This window comes from Hyla sarda, chromosome 12, assembly GCF_029499605.1.
Source record: "Hyla sarda isolate aHylSar1 chromosome 12, aHylSar1.hap1, whole genome shotgun sequence".
NCBI lineage: Eukaryota > Metazoa > Chordata > Amphibia > Anura > Hylidae > Hyla > Hyla sarda.
This window is the reverse complement of record NC_079200.1, coordinates 44908926-44925607: the sequence shown is the minus strand read 5'-3', so window position 1 is coordinate 44925607 and position 16682 is coordinate 44908926. Positions and strand designations below refer to the sequence as shown.

The window sequence follows — 16682 nt, the reverse complement described above, 5'->3', positions numbered from 1 at the left end:
AATGTGAAAAATCCCCTCCCCCAATAAAAATGCAAATCATCCGTTTTTCCCATTTTACCTCCAAAAAAGTGTAAAAATATTATTAATAAACATATTTGGTATTGACGCGTGTGTAAAAGTCTGAACTATCAAAATATATTGTTAATTATCCTGTAAGGTGAATGGCGTAAACGTCAAAAAAATTTAAAGTCCAAAATTGCTGCATTTTTTCACATTTTATTCCCAAAAAGTTATAAAAAATTAATATAAAGTAAAACAGAAGCAAAAGTAGTACCAATAAAAAGTACAGATCACGGTGCAAAAAATTAGCCCTCATACCGCCCTGTATACTGAAAATTTGAAGGTTAAAGGTGGTCAAAATAGGGCAATTTCAAACATACTAATTTTGAGATTTTTTTTAAGCAGTACAATTATAGATAAGCATATATCATGGGTATCATTTTAATCGTATTAACCCACAGAATAAAGATAATATGTCATTTTTACCATAAAGTGTACACCGTGAAAACAAAACCTTCCAAAACTTGCTGAATTGTTTTCTTTTCAATTTTCCCACATAAATAATATTTTTTTGGTTGTGCCGTACATTTTATGGCAAAATAAGGGATGTAATTACAAAGTAAGATTGGTGATGCAAAAAAACAAGCCCTCATATGGGTCTGTGGATGGAAATATAAAAGAGTTATGATTTTTAGAAGGCGAGGAGGAAAAAACGAAAATGCTAAAATAAAATTGGCCTGGTCCTTAAAGGGGTACTCCGCCCCTAGACATCTTATCCTCTATCCGAAGGGGATAAGATGTCAGATGTCAGCTCGGCTGCAGCACCCACCTGTTGCGGCTTCTGGAAACGCTGGAGGCTTCGGCTCCCGACCATGGTGACGTGAGATTGTGACGTCACGACCCGCCCCTCATTGCAAGTCTATGGGAGGGTGCGTGACAGCCATCATGCCCCCTCCCATAGACGTGCATTGAGGGGGCGGGGCGTGACGTCACACAGGGGCGGAGTCGTGAGGTCACGATCTCCGGTCACTGTGGTCGTGAGGCGTAAGGATGAGAGCCTCCAGTGCTGCCGGAAGACTCAACAGGTGGGTGCTGCAGTCGAGATCCCGGGGGTCCTGCGATCTGAAATCTTATCCGCTATCCTTTCGATAGGTGATAAGATGTCTAGGGGCGGAGTACCCCTTTAAGGGGTTAAACACTGTTATATAGGTCGTGCCCTCACTACTTTACATTGTAGCAGAGGGTCATTTCTTCAGTGTTGTCACCTGAAAAGATAGAATAAAATATTTACAAAAATTGGAGGGATGGACTCACTTATGTGAAGGGTGGTAGGTGAAGGGGTGGACTGACACCTCATGGGGCCCTCGGCAATGGAAGTTCATGGGGCCCCTGTATGCCCACCCTTAATAGACCCCCCCCCCCCCCCCTCCGCTCACATACGATATAATTTATTTCTCTTCCTTAACAGTCTGCTGGGAGTGATAACATCAAACATCATAAACTGTCAGACCCAAGGCTGTGCGATGGAGACTCGATAATTTGTATATGGGGCATCGCAGAGTCTCAGTGGTCTGATAGGTGTATACTCCTATATAGGAGATTTATTTGTTTTTCGTTTGGAAAGGCACTGAAACAGAGGCCACTGAGTTTATTGAACAAGTGAATAATAATAATTGGGGCTTGGTGTTTACTCCAAATATTTCAGATTCCAGCATTATATTCTTAGATCTAAAACATTTTTTAAATCAGGAAGGGAGCGTATCCACAAAAACACCCTTCAAAAAGTAGATGTGAACAGTCTATTGGATTCTATTGGATTTATAAAATCCCTTGTGGGCAATATCGAAGAGTCCGAAAAAATTGTACTAATGACTCAGATTTTAAAGGGGTACTCCATTGGAAAACATTTTTTTTTAAATCAACTGGTGCCAGAAAGTTAAATATGATGTACATAGATATGAGATATGATGTAGATAGATAGAAAGATACAAGCAAAACAAAAGTATTCTGCAGCACTCAGATGATAGTGAACAAATGAAGTAGCTTTATTCCATTCCAAATAGTGCAACATTTCTGCTGCCCATGCAGCCTTTCTCAAGCACAAGTCACTTGTGCTTGAGAAAGGCTGCATGGGCAGCTGAAACATTGCACTATTTGGAATGGAATAAAGCTACTTCATTTGTTCACTATCATCTGAGTGCTGCAGCATATTTTGTTTTGCTTGTATCTACACCAGCTCCAAACCTGTGCTGGACGCTGCTCTGCACCAAGCTACTCCTTACCTGGATGTGCTGCTCTCCTGTTCGGTTTTTTAGATAGATAGATAGATAGATAGATAGATATGAGTTATATAGATAGATAGATATGAGATAGATACGAGATAGATACGAGATAGATAGATAGATATGAGATATGCAATAGATAAGATAGATATATGGATAGATAGATAATTATATCCACTTGAAAGAAGGTAGCAGCACACAAATCATGGTGAAGTGGTGTATGGCTTTATTCACCAAACATCAGAGGTGACGTTTTGGCTGTCTCACACAGATATTGTCAAGCAACAAGTGGTATAAAGTGCATGGTATAAATAGTTTACAGGACTCATTAACATACAGTGCATAATTAAGCAAACGTTATTGAACATACAGTCATTGTGTCAGTTCCAGAACAAACAGAGTTCATTATCCAGTTATTGGATGTGGCCCTCAAGAAAAACTACTTCAAGTTTAATGACCAATTTTATGTACAGTGTGTGGGAACCGCTATAGGGCCAACCTATGCAAATGTGTTTGTCTCCCACCTCGAGGAAGAGAGCGTCTATGTGTCCCACCACTTCAGCCATGTGCTGGAGTGGTGGAGATACATTGACGACATCTTTCTCCTCTGGGTGGGTGGTGAGGAGCAGTTGTTGGCGTTCCATGAATACCTGAATAGTGTGCACCCCAATATAAAATTTACCTTAACATACTGTTCAAATTTGGTACAATTTTTAGACACAATGGTGCAAATAGATGGCTGTTGTCTAATCACAGATCTATATGTTAAAACCACCTATGCTAATTCTGTCCTCAGGTACGATAGCTATCATCCAAAACCAATACTACGCTCTTTGCCTGTTAGTCTAATGCTGAGGGCAAATAGGATAGTGAGCACAGAGAACAAATTGGAACCAGCGCTCGACAGGATGATGTCTAATTTCCTGGAGCGTGGTTACCCCAAGAAATGGCTACTGTCAAGCAAAAATGCAGTGCTTACGCAAAATAGATATACTGTTACGCAGAAAAAGAAAAAAGTGGCAGTCCCTAGAGTTACTTTTGTCTCCACCCTCTTGGAGCTCTCAGGCAGGCTGACCAGTGTTCTGAGGAAGCACTGGCACATCCTGAGGGATGGCTTCGAGAGGGTTGAAGAATTCGAAAATCCCCCATGATGGCATATCGGAGGTCTGGCAATCTCAAGGATCGCCTGGTGAGGGCAAATGTATATACGGCAAACTTGTAGAATGGATATACCAGGCACTGCTCTGACTACTATAGCTAGTCCTGTAGAACTGCTCTAGATGGCTAATTGGTGCAAACAACAGCTGAACACAGTCTTCTGGGTGCAAACATTCCAATATAGGTGTAGCTTCCACATAAAATAATGTATCAAGACAGAAAGAAGTTGCACTCACCCGGTCTGTAGTATAAATGCAGAGAGATTTATTCTTGCAACATACAGCCGTGAAGGTATGAAGGATTACAAATCCATAGTGGGGAGTGAGAGCCGGCACAGCTCTCAGACGCGGGGCACACCACTGAAGGCTACTAGTTGCGTGTCCTTCGTACCTTCAAAGCTGTATGTTGCAAGAATAAATCTCTCTGCATTTATACTACAGTCCGGGTGAGTGCAACTTCTTTCTGTCTTGATACATTATTTTTAGCAGATGTATATACTCCTGCACCTAGTCAGAGTTCCATAACATCAATGAATCCTGGATCATTCCCTTTTAGATCCTGTATAGCCAGGTGAAGCTTCGAGGGTGGGATGGATTTTCATTGTTGCTGACCGGAGCAACAAATTCCAGGTCTCCTCGAAGCTTCACCTGGCTGTTCAAGTTTCTATGGGAAGGCTGCAGACGGAGACCGGTATACTCACTGATACTGATACTCACTACGTGCTGTCCATTGTTGTGTATGTCGGTACACAACCGGAGCGGGTAAGAGACCACCTGTACCCCCTCCAATTTCTATTATACCCAGCACGTGTTATCCTCCACATAGAGCACCTCTCCTTTTTGTTTTAAATCCTGTATCAACTGCCTGCTGCTGTGCAAGGGTAATATTTTAGCAAACATTGCCATACAGAAAAAGACCTCCGTTTCATGTTGATACCATATCCCCCCCCCCCCCCCCCTGAAAAAAGGTGGGGAAAGGGTGGGTCACCTGAAATGGAGAGAACTTGAATGGATCTATACACTCCAGGCTTTAAAACCTCGGGGATTAAATGTCATGTATAAGATTAACCATAAAATATGTAACTTATAATACATGTATATTGCGAGTGCTCTTAAGTATTTCTGCTCCGCCTCTGAATTGTATAGGCATTGGTAGAAATTTTTTTTTTCAAATTGTTATTCTTAATTTTTGTTTCTTGGTGTTTCAGGGAAAGGAGGGACCGTGTCGTACGTGAAGCCATGTAGAACAACGTTGAAACGACCATCTGCCATCCACAGCTGCCTGGATTGGGAATTATATACATATATTTTTTAGGACCAATGTAGGACGTGTCTACATGCCGGGTAGTGAATTGAAGACACAAAATGGAACCACAGCAATCAATTTATATAGAAGCAAAGGTGAGTGAGTAGATGCCAGGACGCCACCAGAAACATGAGCGCACTCAAGTGAAACGGACAGGGAGACACCACACCAGGTCCCCCGCACCACGGAGACGAGTACACGCCCCCGTGAATTGCGGAGAGGTACGCCCAGATCAAGTGTGCGCCCCCACCACCCACAATGCGTTGATAAATCCAGCTTTACAAGATGGCGCTGGCGGACCTGACAACCTGAGTGCGCGTTTGCACAACGTGTGTATCTATTTTCAATACCGATATCAGTTCCGGTGGACTGCCGGGAATGCCAATACACTCCAGCAGCGTTGTATGACGGAGCGTTCAACTTGGAGAAACCTGTTGACATGTATGAATTATGTACACTTGCACATTAAATAGCTGTAATTCATACGCAGTTGTGATTTTATTATGTTTTCTCACGTATTTTTTTTACCTTTACATAACGTAGGTTCCCTACTTGTGTTTATTTGTGTATGTATGAACCCCGGATATGTAATCCTATTTTACACAATGACTGTATATTCAATATCATTTGCTCAAATATGCACTGGATGTTAATGAGTCTTGTAAACTATTTATACCACACACTTTATACCACTTGTTGCTTGACAATGGCCGTGTGAGACAGCCGAATCGTCGCCTCTGATGTTTGGTGAATAAAGCCATACACTTTTCACCCTGATTTGTGTGCTGCTACCTTCTTTCAAGTGGATCTATCTGGGACTCTTGGGACCAACTCCAGCTTTAGCTTGCACCTACAAGAAATACATCTACAAGCAGGAGCGGACTGACACCACCCAGGGCCCCCGGACCAAATAAAGCAAGGGCCCCCAGCAAGACTCCACCCCTGATCCCACCTCTGCCCCACCCCTATTCCCGCCCAGTATGCATATGAATATTTGCCATAGAAAGGAATAGGGGGTGCAGTGCGCTTGAGGCTATGGGGTACTTTCAGGGAAGGCAATGCCAATCACCTTAACTACATTGGAAGATTTATCAAAACTTGTGCAGAGGAAAAGTTGTCCATAGCAACCAGTCAAATTGCTTCTCTCATTTTTCGGAGGCCTTTTCAAAAATGAAAGAAATGATCCGATTGGTTGCTATGGGCAACTCAGCAACTTTTCTTCTGGACAGGTTTTGATGAATCTTCCCCCAAGTACATTAAAACACTGAACTCCTCCTTTTTGTGCCAACTTGGGATCTCTGTCTGTGATAACCAGTCCAACTTGGCTCCAGTCTCCACTCACCTTTAAAGGGGTACACCGGTGGAAAACTTTTTTTTTTAAATCAACTGGTGCCAGAAAGATAAACAGATTTGTAAATTATTTCTATTAAAAATTCTTAATCCTTCCAGTACCTATTAGCTGCTGTATACTACAGAGGAAATTCTCTTCTATTTGGGATTTCTTTTCTGTCATGACCACAGTGCTTTCTGCTGACACCTCTGTCCATTTTGGGAAAAGCCCAGAGCAGCATATGTTTGCTATGGGGATTTTCTTCTGCTCTGGACAGTTCCTAAAATGGTCAGAGGTGTCAGTAGAGAGCACTGTGGTCTGAAATCCCAAATAGAAAAGAAATTGTTCTTTAGTATACAGCTGCTAATAAGTACTGAAAGGATTAATAGAAATAATTTAAATATCAGTTGATTTAAAAAAATAAAAAAAAATAAAAAAATAAACATTTTTCACAGGAGAACTTGCCTTTCACCGCTCACTACATGATGCCACAGTCAGATATATAACTCATCTCTGACTGTGCCATCATATAGTGAGCGGTGAAAGGCAGGTAGAAAATAGCAACTAGTCCATTTATAAGCCACACACTTTACCTTTTTTGTCTCCTGCTTGGGTGAGATTTATTACAGACATAGCACAGCAGCACAGAGTATTTCTGGAGGGAACTGTAATGAGGCAGACTGTCTGAAATACTCTGTGCTGCTGGGAAGCCTACTCCATCTTCTATCTGCCTTTTACCACCCCCTACATGATGGCACAGTCAGAGATATAAGTTATATTTCACATATAACTAAGTCAGACTGTTCCATCATGTGGGGAGCGGTGAAAGGCAGGTAGAAGATACATACAACTAAACAATTTATAAGCCACCTGGCCAGGCTAGCCTGTTTATGTGTCCATGCAGATGCCGACTGAGAAAGCTGGCAGAGAGATCACAGCACTTCTTCGGCAGGGCTCTGTACACCGAGGACAAGCAGGGCTCTGTACACCGAGGACAAGCGGGGCTCTGTACACCGAGGACAAGCAGGGCTCTGTACACTGAGGACAAGCAGGGCCCTGTACACTGAAGACAAACAGGGCTCTGTACACTGAGGACAAGCGGGGCTCTGTACACTGAGGACAAGCAGGGCTCTGTACACAGAGGACAAGCACGGCTCTGTACACTGAGGACAAGCATGGCTCTGTACACTGAGGACAAGCGGGGCTCTGTACACTGAGGACAAACAGGGCTCTGTACACTGAGGACAAGCGGGGCTCTATACACTAAGGACAAGCAGGGCTCTGTACACTGAGGACAAGCAGGGCTCTGTACAATGAGGACAAGCAGGGCCCTATACACTGAAGACAAACAGGGCTCGGTACACTGAGGACAAGCGGGGCTCTGTACACTGAGGACAAGCAGGGCTCTGTACACAGAGGACAAGCAGGGCTCTGTACACAGAGGACAAGTAGGGCTCTGTACACTGAGGACAAGCAGGGCTCTGTACACTGAGGACAAGCAGCGCTCTGTACACTGAGGACAAGCAGGGCTCTGTACACTGAGGACAAGCAGGGCCCTGTACACTGAGGACAAGCAGGGCTCTGTACACTGAGGACAAGCAGAGCCCTGTACACTGAGGACAAGCAGGACTCTGTACACTGAGGACGAGCGGGGCTCTGTACACTGAGGAAAAGCGGAGTTCTGTACCTGAGGACAAGTGGGCCCTGTACGAGAAAGCGAGCGAGCGAGCAGGGCGGCGGGCGCACAGTGAGGTCCGACGTGGCGCTGACCTTACCTCACGCGCCGCAGCGTCACGCCGGAGTTCAAAGCGCATCTCCCAAGCAGCCACTGCGGTTCTCTTACATGGCTGCCGTGGCTGTTTGGGAAATGCCAAACAGCAGCCAGCAGCAGCGTTCTCCGGGTCTGGGTGTGTGCCGGGCAATTAGATTTAAAAAAAAATGTATTTTATGTGGCAGGCGGCGGACAGCGGGCCCTTTCCCCCGTCCGGGCCTTCAGACACGGCCCGAATGGACCGGCTTGTCAGTCCGCCCCTGTCTACAAGTGCTGCCTAACTTTCTGGAATTAGATAGATAAATAGATGGATGGATAGATAGATATGAGAGATAGATAGATAGGAGATACATAGATAGATAAGAGATAGATAATAAATAGATGGATAGATATAAGATATGATATAGATAGATATGAGATAGATAGATGATCGATAGATGATAGATAAAAATGATATAGATAGATAGATAGATGATAGATAGATAGGAGATAGATAGATCGATAGATAGATGTGAGATAATAAATAGATAGATATAAGATATGATATAGATAGATATGAGATAGATAGATGATAGATAGATATGAGATAGATAGATCGATAGATGAGATAGATAGATGTGAGATAATAAATAGATAGATATAAGATATGATATAGATAGATATGAGATAGATAGATGATAGATAGATATGAGATAGATAGTAGTGTTGCTCGCGAATATTCGCAATTCGAATATTATTCGCGAATATCGCATATTCGCGAATTCGCGAATTTCGCGAATATAGCGCTATATATTCGTAATTACGAATATTCGTTTTTTTTTTTTTTTTTTTTCTTCACAGTACACATCACAGTGATCACCCCTCTCTGCTTCCAGCTTGTGTGGTGTAAAGAAGGCTGTAATACTACTGTGTGAGACTGGCGTGCTAAAATTCGCATATGCTAAAGTTCGCATATGCGAAAATTCGCATATGCTAATTTTCGCATATGCGAAGTTTCACACATGTTAATCTTGCATGTGCTAATATTCACATATGCTAATTTTCGCATACGCGAATATTCGCATATGCGAAAATAAAACGAGAATATAACGAATATGCGAATATTCGCGAATATAAGACGAATATTCGTCCATATATTCGCGAATATTCGCGAATTCGAATATGGCCTATGCCGCTCAACACTAATAGATAGATCGATAGATGAGATAGATAGATGTGAGATAATAAATAGATAGATATAAGATATGATATAGATAGATATGAGATAGATAGATAGGAGATAGATAGATAGATAGATAGATGTATGAGATAGATATGATGTAGATAGATAGATATGAGATAGATAGGAGATAGATGTGAGATAGATAGATGTATGAGATAGATATGATGTAGATAGATAGAAACACAAGGTAGGCAGCACAACCTCAGTAGTTCATATATAGCAGGTAGTGGTGCACGCAAGAAGTGGGGTCCCAGTCACAGACCTCATCCATCGATGCAATACTTAAAGAATAGCAGCACTCCCAAACAGCATATGGCGAAGAAAACAGAGCTTTATTGGCCCATGTTAGTGCGACTTTCAATGGTATCACACCATCTTCATCAAGCAATGCTTGGGATGTTTGGGAGTGCTGCTATTCTTTAAGCATTGCATAGATAGATAGATAGATATGAGATAGATAGATATGATATAGATATGAGATAGATAGATAGATATGAGATAGATAGATATGAGATAGATAGATATGAGATAGATAGACATGAGATAAATAGATAGATAGATATGAGATAGATAGATATGAGATAGATAGATATGAGATAGATAGATAGATATGAGATAGATAGATAGATATGAGATAGATAGATATGAGATAGATAGATGCTTTCCAGAAAAGCAGCACAACTGACAATCCAATTTCAAGTAATAGTAAGGTGCACGCAGTCACAGGAGACTTGGTCAAGGACTCCAACTTCAACAAAAAAATTGAAAAAACTGCAGCACAAAGGGTCTTTAGTGCAAATAAAAAGTGACTAGTTTATTCCATCATCAGAAACACAATTGCAAAGTTTCAGTGATCTCACATCCCCATCCTCAGGCATGATGGAATAAACTAGTCACTATTTATTTGCACTGAAGACTCTTTGTGTGCTGCGTTTTTTTTATTTTTTTTATAGATAGATAGATAGGATGTAGATACAGGGTACAGAGGAAGAAGCAGCACAACTTGAAGGTTGTTCAGGTGCAGGGTGCAAGCCGGTATAGACTCTGGTCGGGAGTCATAAGGTAGATATCCAAGAAATAAGTAAATCCAGCAGCACACTGATGTAGTGAAAAACGGTATGGAGGTTTATTCACCCAAAGCCATGCAACGTTTCGGCCGTCCAATTACAGCCTTTCCCAAGAATGCTTGAGAAAGGCTGTAATTGGACGGCCGAAACGTCGCATGATTTTGGGTGAATAAACCTCCATACCGTTTTTCACTACATTGGTGTGCTGCTGGATTTACTTATTTCTAGGATGTAGATAAATAGATGATAGATAGATATGAGATAGATATATATTAGATAGATAGATATGATGTAGATAAATAGATAGATATTAGATAGATAGATATGATGTAGATAAATAGATAGATAGATAGGATGTAGATAGATAAATGATAGATAGATATGAGATAGATAGATATGAGATAGATAAATGATAGATAGATATGAGATAGATAGATATATAGATATGCGATAGATAGATATGAGATAGATAGATATATAGATATGAGATAGATACATAGATAGATATTAGATAGATAGATATGATGTAGATAGATATAGATATGAGATAGATAGATATTAGATAGATATGATGTAGATAGAGAGATAGATAGATATTAGATAGATAGATATGATGTAGATAGATATAGATATGAGATAGATAGATATTAGATAGATATGATGTATGTCACGATGCCGGCTGGCAGGTAGTGGACCCTCTGTGCCAGAGAGGGATTGGCGTGGACCGTGCTAGTGGACCGGTTCTAAGCCACTACTGGTTTTCACCAGAGCCCGCCGCAAAGCGGGATGGTCTTGCTGCGGCGGTAGTGACCAGGTCGTATCCACTAGCAACGGCTCACCTCTCTGGCTGCTGAAGATAGGCGCGGTACAAGGGAGTAGGCAGAAGCAAGGTCGGACGTAGCAGAAGGTCGGGGCAGGCAGCAAGGATCGTAGTCAGGGGCAACGGCAGAAGGTCTGGAAACACTGGCAAGGGACACACAAGGAACGCTTTCACTGGCACTAAGGCAACAAGATCCGGCAAGGGAGTGCAAGGGAAGTGAGGTAATATAGGGAGTGCACAGGTGATAACTCTAATTGGAACCACTGCGCCAATCAGCGGCGCAGTGGCCCTTTAAATCGCAGAGACCCGGCGCGCGCGCGCCCTAGGGAGCGGGGCCGCGCGCGCCGGGACAGAACAGACGGGGAGCGAGTCAGGTAGGAGAGCCGGGGTGCGCATCGCGAGCGGGCGCTACCCGCATCGCGAATCGCATCCCGGCTAGCAGCAGGATCGCAGCGCCCCGGGTCAGAGGACGTGACCGGGGCGCTGCAGCGGAGGAGGTGAAGCGAGCGCTCCGGGGAGGAGCGGGAACCCGGAGCGCTCGGCGTAACAGTACCCCCCCCCTTGGGTCTCCCCCTCTTCTTGGAGCCTGAGAACCTGAGGAGCAGACTTTTGTCAAGGATGTTGTCCTCAGGTTCCCAGGATCTCTCTTCAGGACCACAACCCTCCCAGTCTACTAAAAAAAAATTTTTTCCTCTGACCTTTTTGGCAGCCAAAATCTCCTTGACCGAGAAGACGTCCGAGGAGCCGGAAACAGGAGTGGGAGGAACAGATTTGGGAGAAAAACGGTTGAGGATGAGTGGTTTGAGAAGAGAGACGTGAAAGGCATTAGGGATACGAAGAGAAGGAGGAAGAAGAAGTTTATAAGAGACAGGATTAATTTGACACAGAATTTTGAAAGGACCAAGATAGCGTGGTCCCAACTTGTAGCTAGGGACACGGAAGCGGACATATTTAGCGGAGAGCCATACCTTGTCTCCAGGGGAAAAAACGGGGGGAGCTCTTCTTTTCTTATCCGCGAACCTCTTCATGCGTGAAGAAGCCTGTAAGAGAGAATTTTGGGTCTCTCTCCATATAATGGAAAGGTCACGAGAAATTTCATCCACAGCGGGCAGACCAGAGGGCAAGGGGGTAGGGAGGGGGGGAAGAGGGTGACGGCCGTACACCACGAAAAATGGGGATTTGGAGGAAGATTCAGAGACCCTGAAGTTATACGAGAATTCGGCCCATGGAAGGAGATCTGCCCAGTCATCCTGGCGGGAGGAAACAAAATGTCGCAAATAATCACCCAGGATCTGGTTAATTCTTTCTACTTGTCCATTGGACTGGGGATGATATGCAGAGGAAAAATTTAATTTAATCTTGAGTTGTTTACAGAGAGCTCTCCAGAATTTAGACACGAATTGGACCCCTCTATCCGAGACAATCTGCGTAGGCAACCCGTGAAGACGAAAAATGTGTACAAAAAATTGTTTAGCCAACTGAGGCGCAGAAGGAAGACCAGGAAGAGGAATGAAATGTGCCATTTTGGAGAATCGATCAACGACCACCCAAATAACGGTGTTGCCACGGGAAGGGGGTAAATCAGTAATAAAATCCATACCAATCAGAGACCAAGGCTGTTCGGGGACAGGCAGAGGATGAAGAAAACCAGCGGGCTTCTGGCGAGGAGTCTTATCCCGGGCACAGATAGTGCAGGCTCGCACAAAGTCCCCAACATCCGTCTCCAGAGTTGGCCACCAATAGAAGCGGGAGATGAGTTGCACAGATTTCTTGATGCCCGCATGACCTGCGAGATGGGAGGAGTGACCCCATTTGAGGATTCCGAGGCGTTGGCGTGGAGAAACAAAGGTCTTTCCTGGAGGAGTCTGTCTGATGGAGGCAGGAGAAGTGGAGATCAGGCAGTCAGGTGGAATGATGTGTTGCGGAGGGAGATCAACTTCTGAGGCATCCGAGGAACGAGAGAGAGCATCGGCTCTAATGTTCTTATCGGCAGGACGAAAGTGGATCTCAAAATTAAATCGGGCAAAGAACAGAGACCACCGGGCCTGGCGAGGATTCAGCCGTTGGGCCGACTGGAGGTAGGAGAGGTTCTTGTGGTCGGTGTAGATAATAACAGGAAATCTTGATCCCTCCAGCAGATGCCTCCATTCCTCAAGTGCTAATTTAATGGCTAGAAGTTCTCGATCCCCGATGGAGTAGTTCCTCTCCGCTGGAGAGAAGGTCCTAGAGAAAAAACCACAAGTGACAGCATGCCCGGAAGGATTTTTTTGTAGAAGAACAGCTCCAGCTCCTACTGAGGAGGCATCAACCTCCAATAGGAAGGGTTTGGAAGGGTCAGGTCTGGAGAGCACGGGAGCCGAAGAAAAGGCAGACTTGAGTTGTTTAAAGGAGTCTTCTGCTTGAGGAGGCCAGGACTTGGGATCAGCATTTTTCTTGGTTAAAGCCACGATAGGAGCCACAATGGTAGAAAAATGTGGAATAAATTGCCTGTAATAATTGGCGAACCCCAAAAAGCGTTGGATAGCACGGAGTCCGGAGGGGCGTGGCCAATTTAAGACGGCAGAGAGTTTGTCTGGATCCATCTGTAGTCCCTGGCCAGAGACCAAATATCCTAGAAAAGGAAGAGATTGGCATTCAAACAGACATTTCTCAATTTTGGCATAGAGTTGGTTGTCACGAAGTCTCTGAAGAACCATACGGACATGCCGGCGGTGTTCCTCTAGATTGGCAGAAAAAATTAGGATATCGTCCAGATATACCACAACACAGGAGTATAATAGATCACGAAAAATTTCATTGACAAAGTCTTGGAAGACGGCAGGGGCATTGCACAGTCCAAAGGGCATGACCAGATACTCAAAGTGTCCATCTCTGGTGTTAAATGCCGTTTTCCACTCGTCCCCCTCTCTGATGCGGATGAGGTTATAGGCGCCTCTTAAGTCCAATTTAGTGAAGATGTGGGCACCTTGGAGGCGATCAAAGAGTTCAGAGATGAGGGGTAAGGGGTAGCGGTTCTTAACCGTGATTTTATTAAGACCGCGGTAGTCAATGCAAGGACGTAGGGAGCCATCTTTTTTGGAGACAAAGAAAAATCCGGCTCCGGCAGGAGAGGAGGATTTACGGATAAAGCCCCTTTTTAGATTCTCCTGGACGTATTCGGACATGGCAAGAGTCTCTGGGGCAGAGAGAGGATAAATTCTGCCCCGGGGTGGAGTAGTACCCGGGAGGAGGTCGATAGGGCAATCATAAGGCCTGTGAGGAGGTAGAGTCTCAGCTTGTTTTTTGCAGAAAACATCCGCGAAGTCCATATAGGCCTTGGGGAGACCGGTTACTGGAGGAACCACAGAGTTACGGCAAGGGTTACTGGGAACCGGTTTTAGACAGTTCTTGGAACAAGAGGACCCCCAACTCTTGATCTCCCCAGTGGACCAATCCAGGGTTGGGGAATGAAGTTGAAGCCAGGGAAGTCCAAGGAGAATCTCCGAGGTGCAATTGGGGAGGACCAAAAGTTCAATCCTCTCATGATGAGATCCGATGCTCATAAGAAGGGGCTCCGTGCGGAAACGTATGGTACAGTCCAATCTTTCATTATTTACACAATTGATGTAGAGGGGTCTGGCGAGACTGGTCACTGGGATGTTGAACCTGTTGACGAGAGAGGCCAAAATAAAATTTCCTGCAGAACCAGAGTCCAAGAAGGCCACTGTAGAGAAGGAGAAGGCAGAAGCAGACATCCGCACAGGCACAGTAAGACGTGGAGAAGCAGAGTAGACATCAAGGACTGTCTCACCTTTGTGCGGAGTCAGCGTACGTCTTTCCAGGCGGGGAGGACGGATAGGACAATCCCTCAGGAAGTGTTCGGTACTAGCACAGTACAGGCAGAGGTTCTCCATACGGCGTCGTGTCCTCTCTTGAGGTGTCAGGCGAGACCGGTCGACCTGCATAGCCTCCACGGCGGGAGGCACAGGAACAGATTGCAGGGGACCAGAGGAGAGAGGAGCCGAGGAGACGAAACGCCTCGTGCGAACAGAGTCCATATCTTGGCGGAGTTCCTGACGCCTTTCAGAAAAACGCATGTCAATGCGAGTGGCTAGGTGAATAAGTTCATGTAGATTAGCAGGAATTTCTCGTGCGGCCAGAACATCTTTAATGTTGCTGGATAGGCCTTTTTTGAAGGTCGCGCAGAGGGCCTCATTATTCCAGGACAATTCTGAAGCAAGTGTACGGAATTGTACGGCATACTCGCCAACGGAAGAATTACCCTGGACCAGGTTCAACAGGGCAGTCTCAGCAGAAGAGGCTCGGGCAGGTTCCTCAAAGACACTTCGGATTTCCGAGAAGAAGGAGTGTACTGAGGCAGTGACGGGGTCATTGCGGTCCCAGAGCGGTGTGGCCCATGACAGGGCTTTTCCGGACAGAAGACTGACTACGAACGCCACCTTAGACCTTTCAGTGGGAAACAGGTCCGACATCATCTCCAGATGCAGGGAACATTGGGAAAGGAAGCCACGGCAAAACTTAGAGTCCCCATCAAACTTATCCGGCAAGGATAAGCGTATCCCAGGAGCGGCCACTCGCTGCGGAGGAGGTGCAGGAGCTGGCGGAGGAGATGACTGCTGAAGCTGTGGTAGCAACTGTTGTAGCATAACGGTCAGTTGAGACAGCTGTTGGCCTTGTTGCGCAATCTGTTGTGACTGCTGGGCGACCACCGTGGTGAGGTCAGCGACAACTGGCAGAGGAACTTCAGCGGGATCCATGGCCGGATCTACTGTCACGATGCCGGCTGGCAGGTAGTGGACCCTCTGTGCCAGAGAGGGATTGGCGTGGACCGTGCTAGTGGACCGGTTCTAAGCCACTACTGGTTTTCACCAGAGCCCGCCGCAAAGCGGGATGGTCTTGCTGCGGCGGTAGTGACCAGGTCGTATCCACTAGCAACGGCTCACCTCTCTGGCTGCTGAAGATAGGCGCGGTACAAGGGAGTAGGCAGAAGCAAGGTCGGACGTAGCAGAAGGTCGGGGCAGGCAGCAAGGATCGTAGTCAGGGGCAACGGCAGAAGGTCTGGAAACACTGGCAAGGGACACACAAGGAACGCTTTCACTGGCACTAAGGCAACAAGATCCGGCAAGGGAGTGCAAGGGAAGTGAGGTAATATAGGGAGTGCACAGGTGATAACTCTAATTGGAACCACTGCGCCAATCAGCGGCGCAGTGGCCCTTTAAATCGCAGAGACCCGGCGCGCGCGCGCCCTAGGGAGCGGGGCCGCGCGCGCCGGGACAGAACAGACGGGGAGCGAGTCAGGTAGGAGAGCCGGGGTGCGCATCGCGAGCGGGCGCTACCCGCATCGCGAATCGCATCCCGGCTAGCAGCAGGATCGCAGCGCCCCGGGTCAGAGGACGTGACCGGGGCGCTGCAGCGGAGGAGGTGAAGCGAGCGCTCCGGGGAGGAGCGGGAACCCGGAGCGCTCGGCGTAACAATGTAGATAGAGAGATAGATAGATATTAGATAGATAGATATGATGTAGATAGAGAGATAGATATTAGATAGATAGATATGATGTAGATAGAGATATAGATATGAGATAGATAGATATTAGATAGATATGATGTAGATAGAGAGATAGATAGATATTAGATAGATAGATATGATGTAGATAGAGAGAAGACAGAAGATGTGATGCGGATAGAGATCGATCTAGATAGGATATAGATATTGCTTAGGGTGAATGTT

At 45.4% G+C, this 16682-nt stretch overlaps 1 protein-coding gene across 7 annotated transcripts in view; it reads right to left on the bottom strand.

The window, feature by feature from the left end:
- The window catches only part of WNT3 (Wnt family member 3), a 455111-nt gene that overhangs the window by 40822 nt on the left and 397607 nt on the right, over window positions 1–16682 (bottom strand). The window lies entirely within an intron of this gene.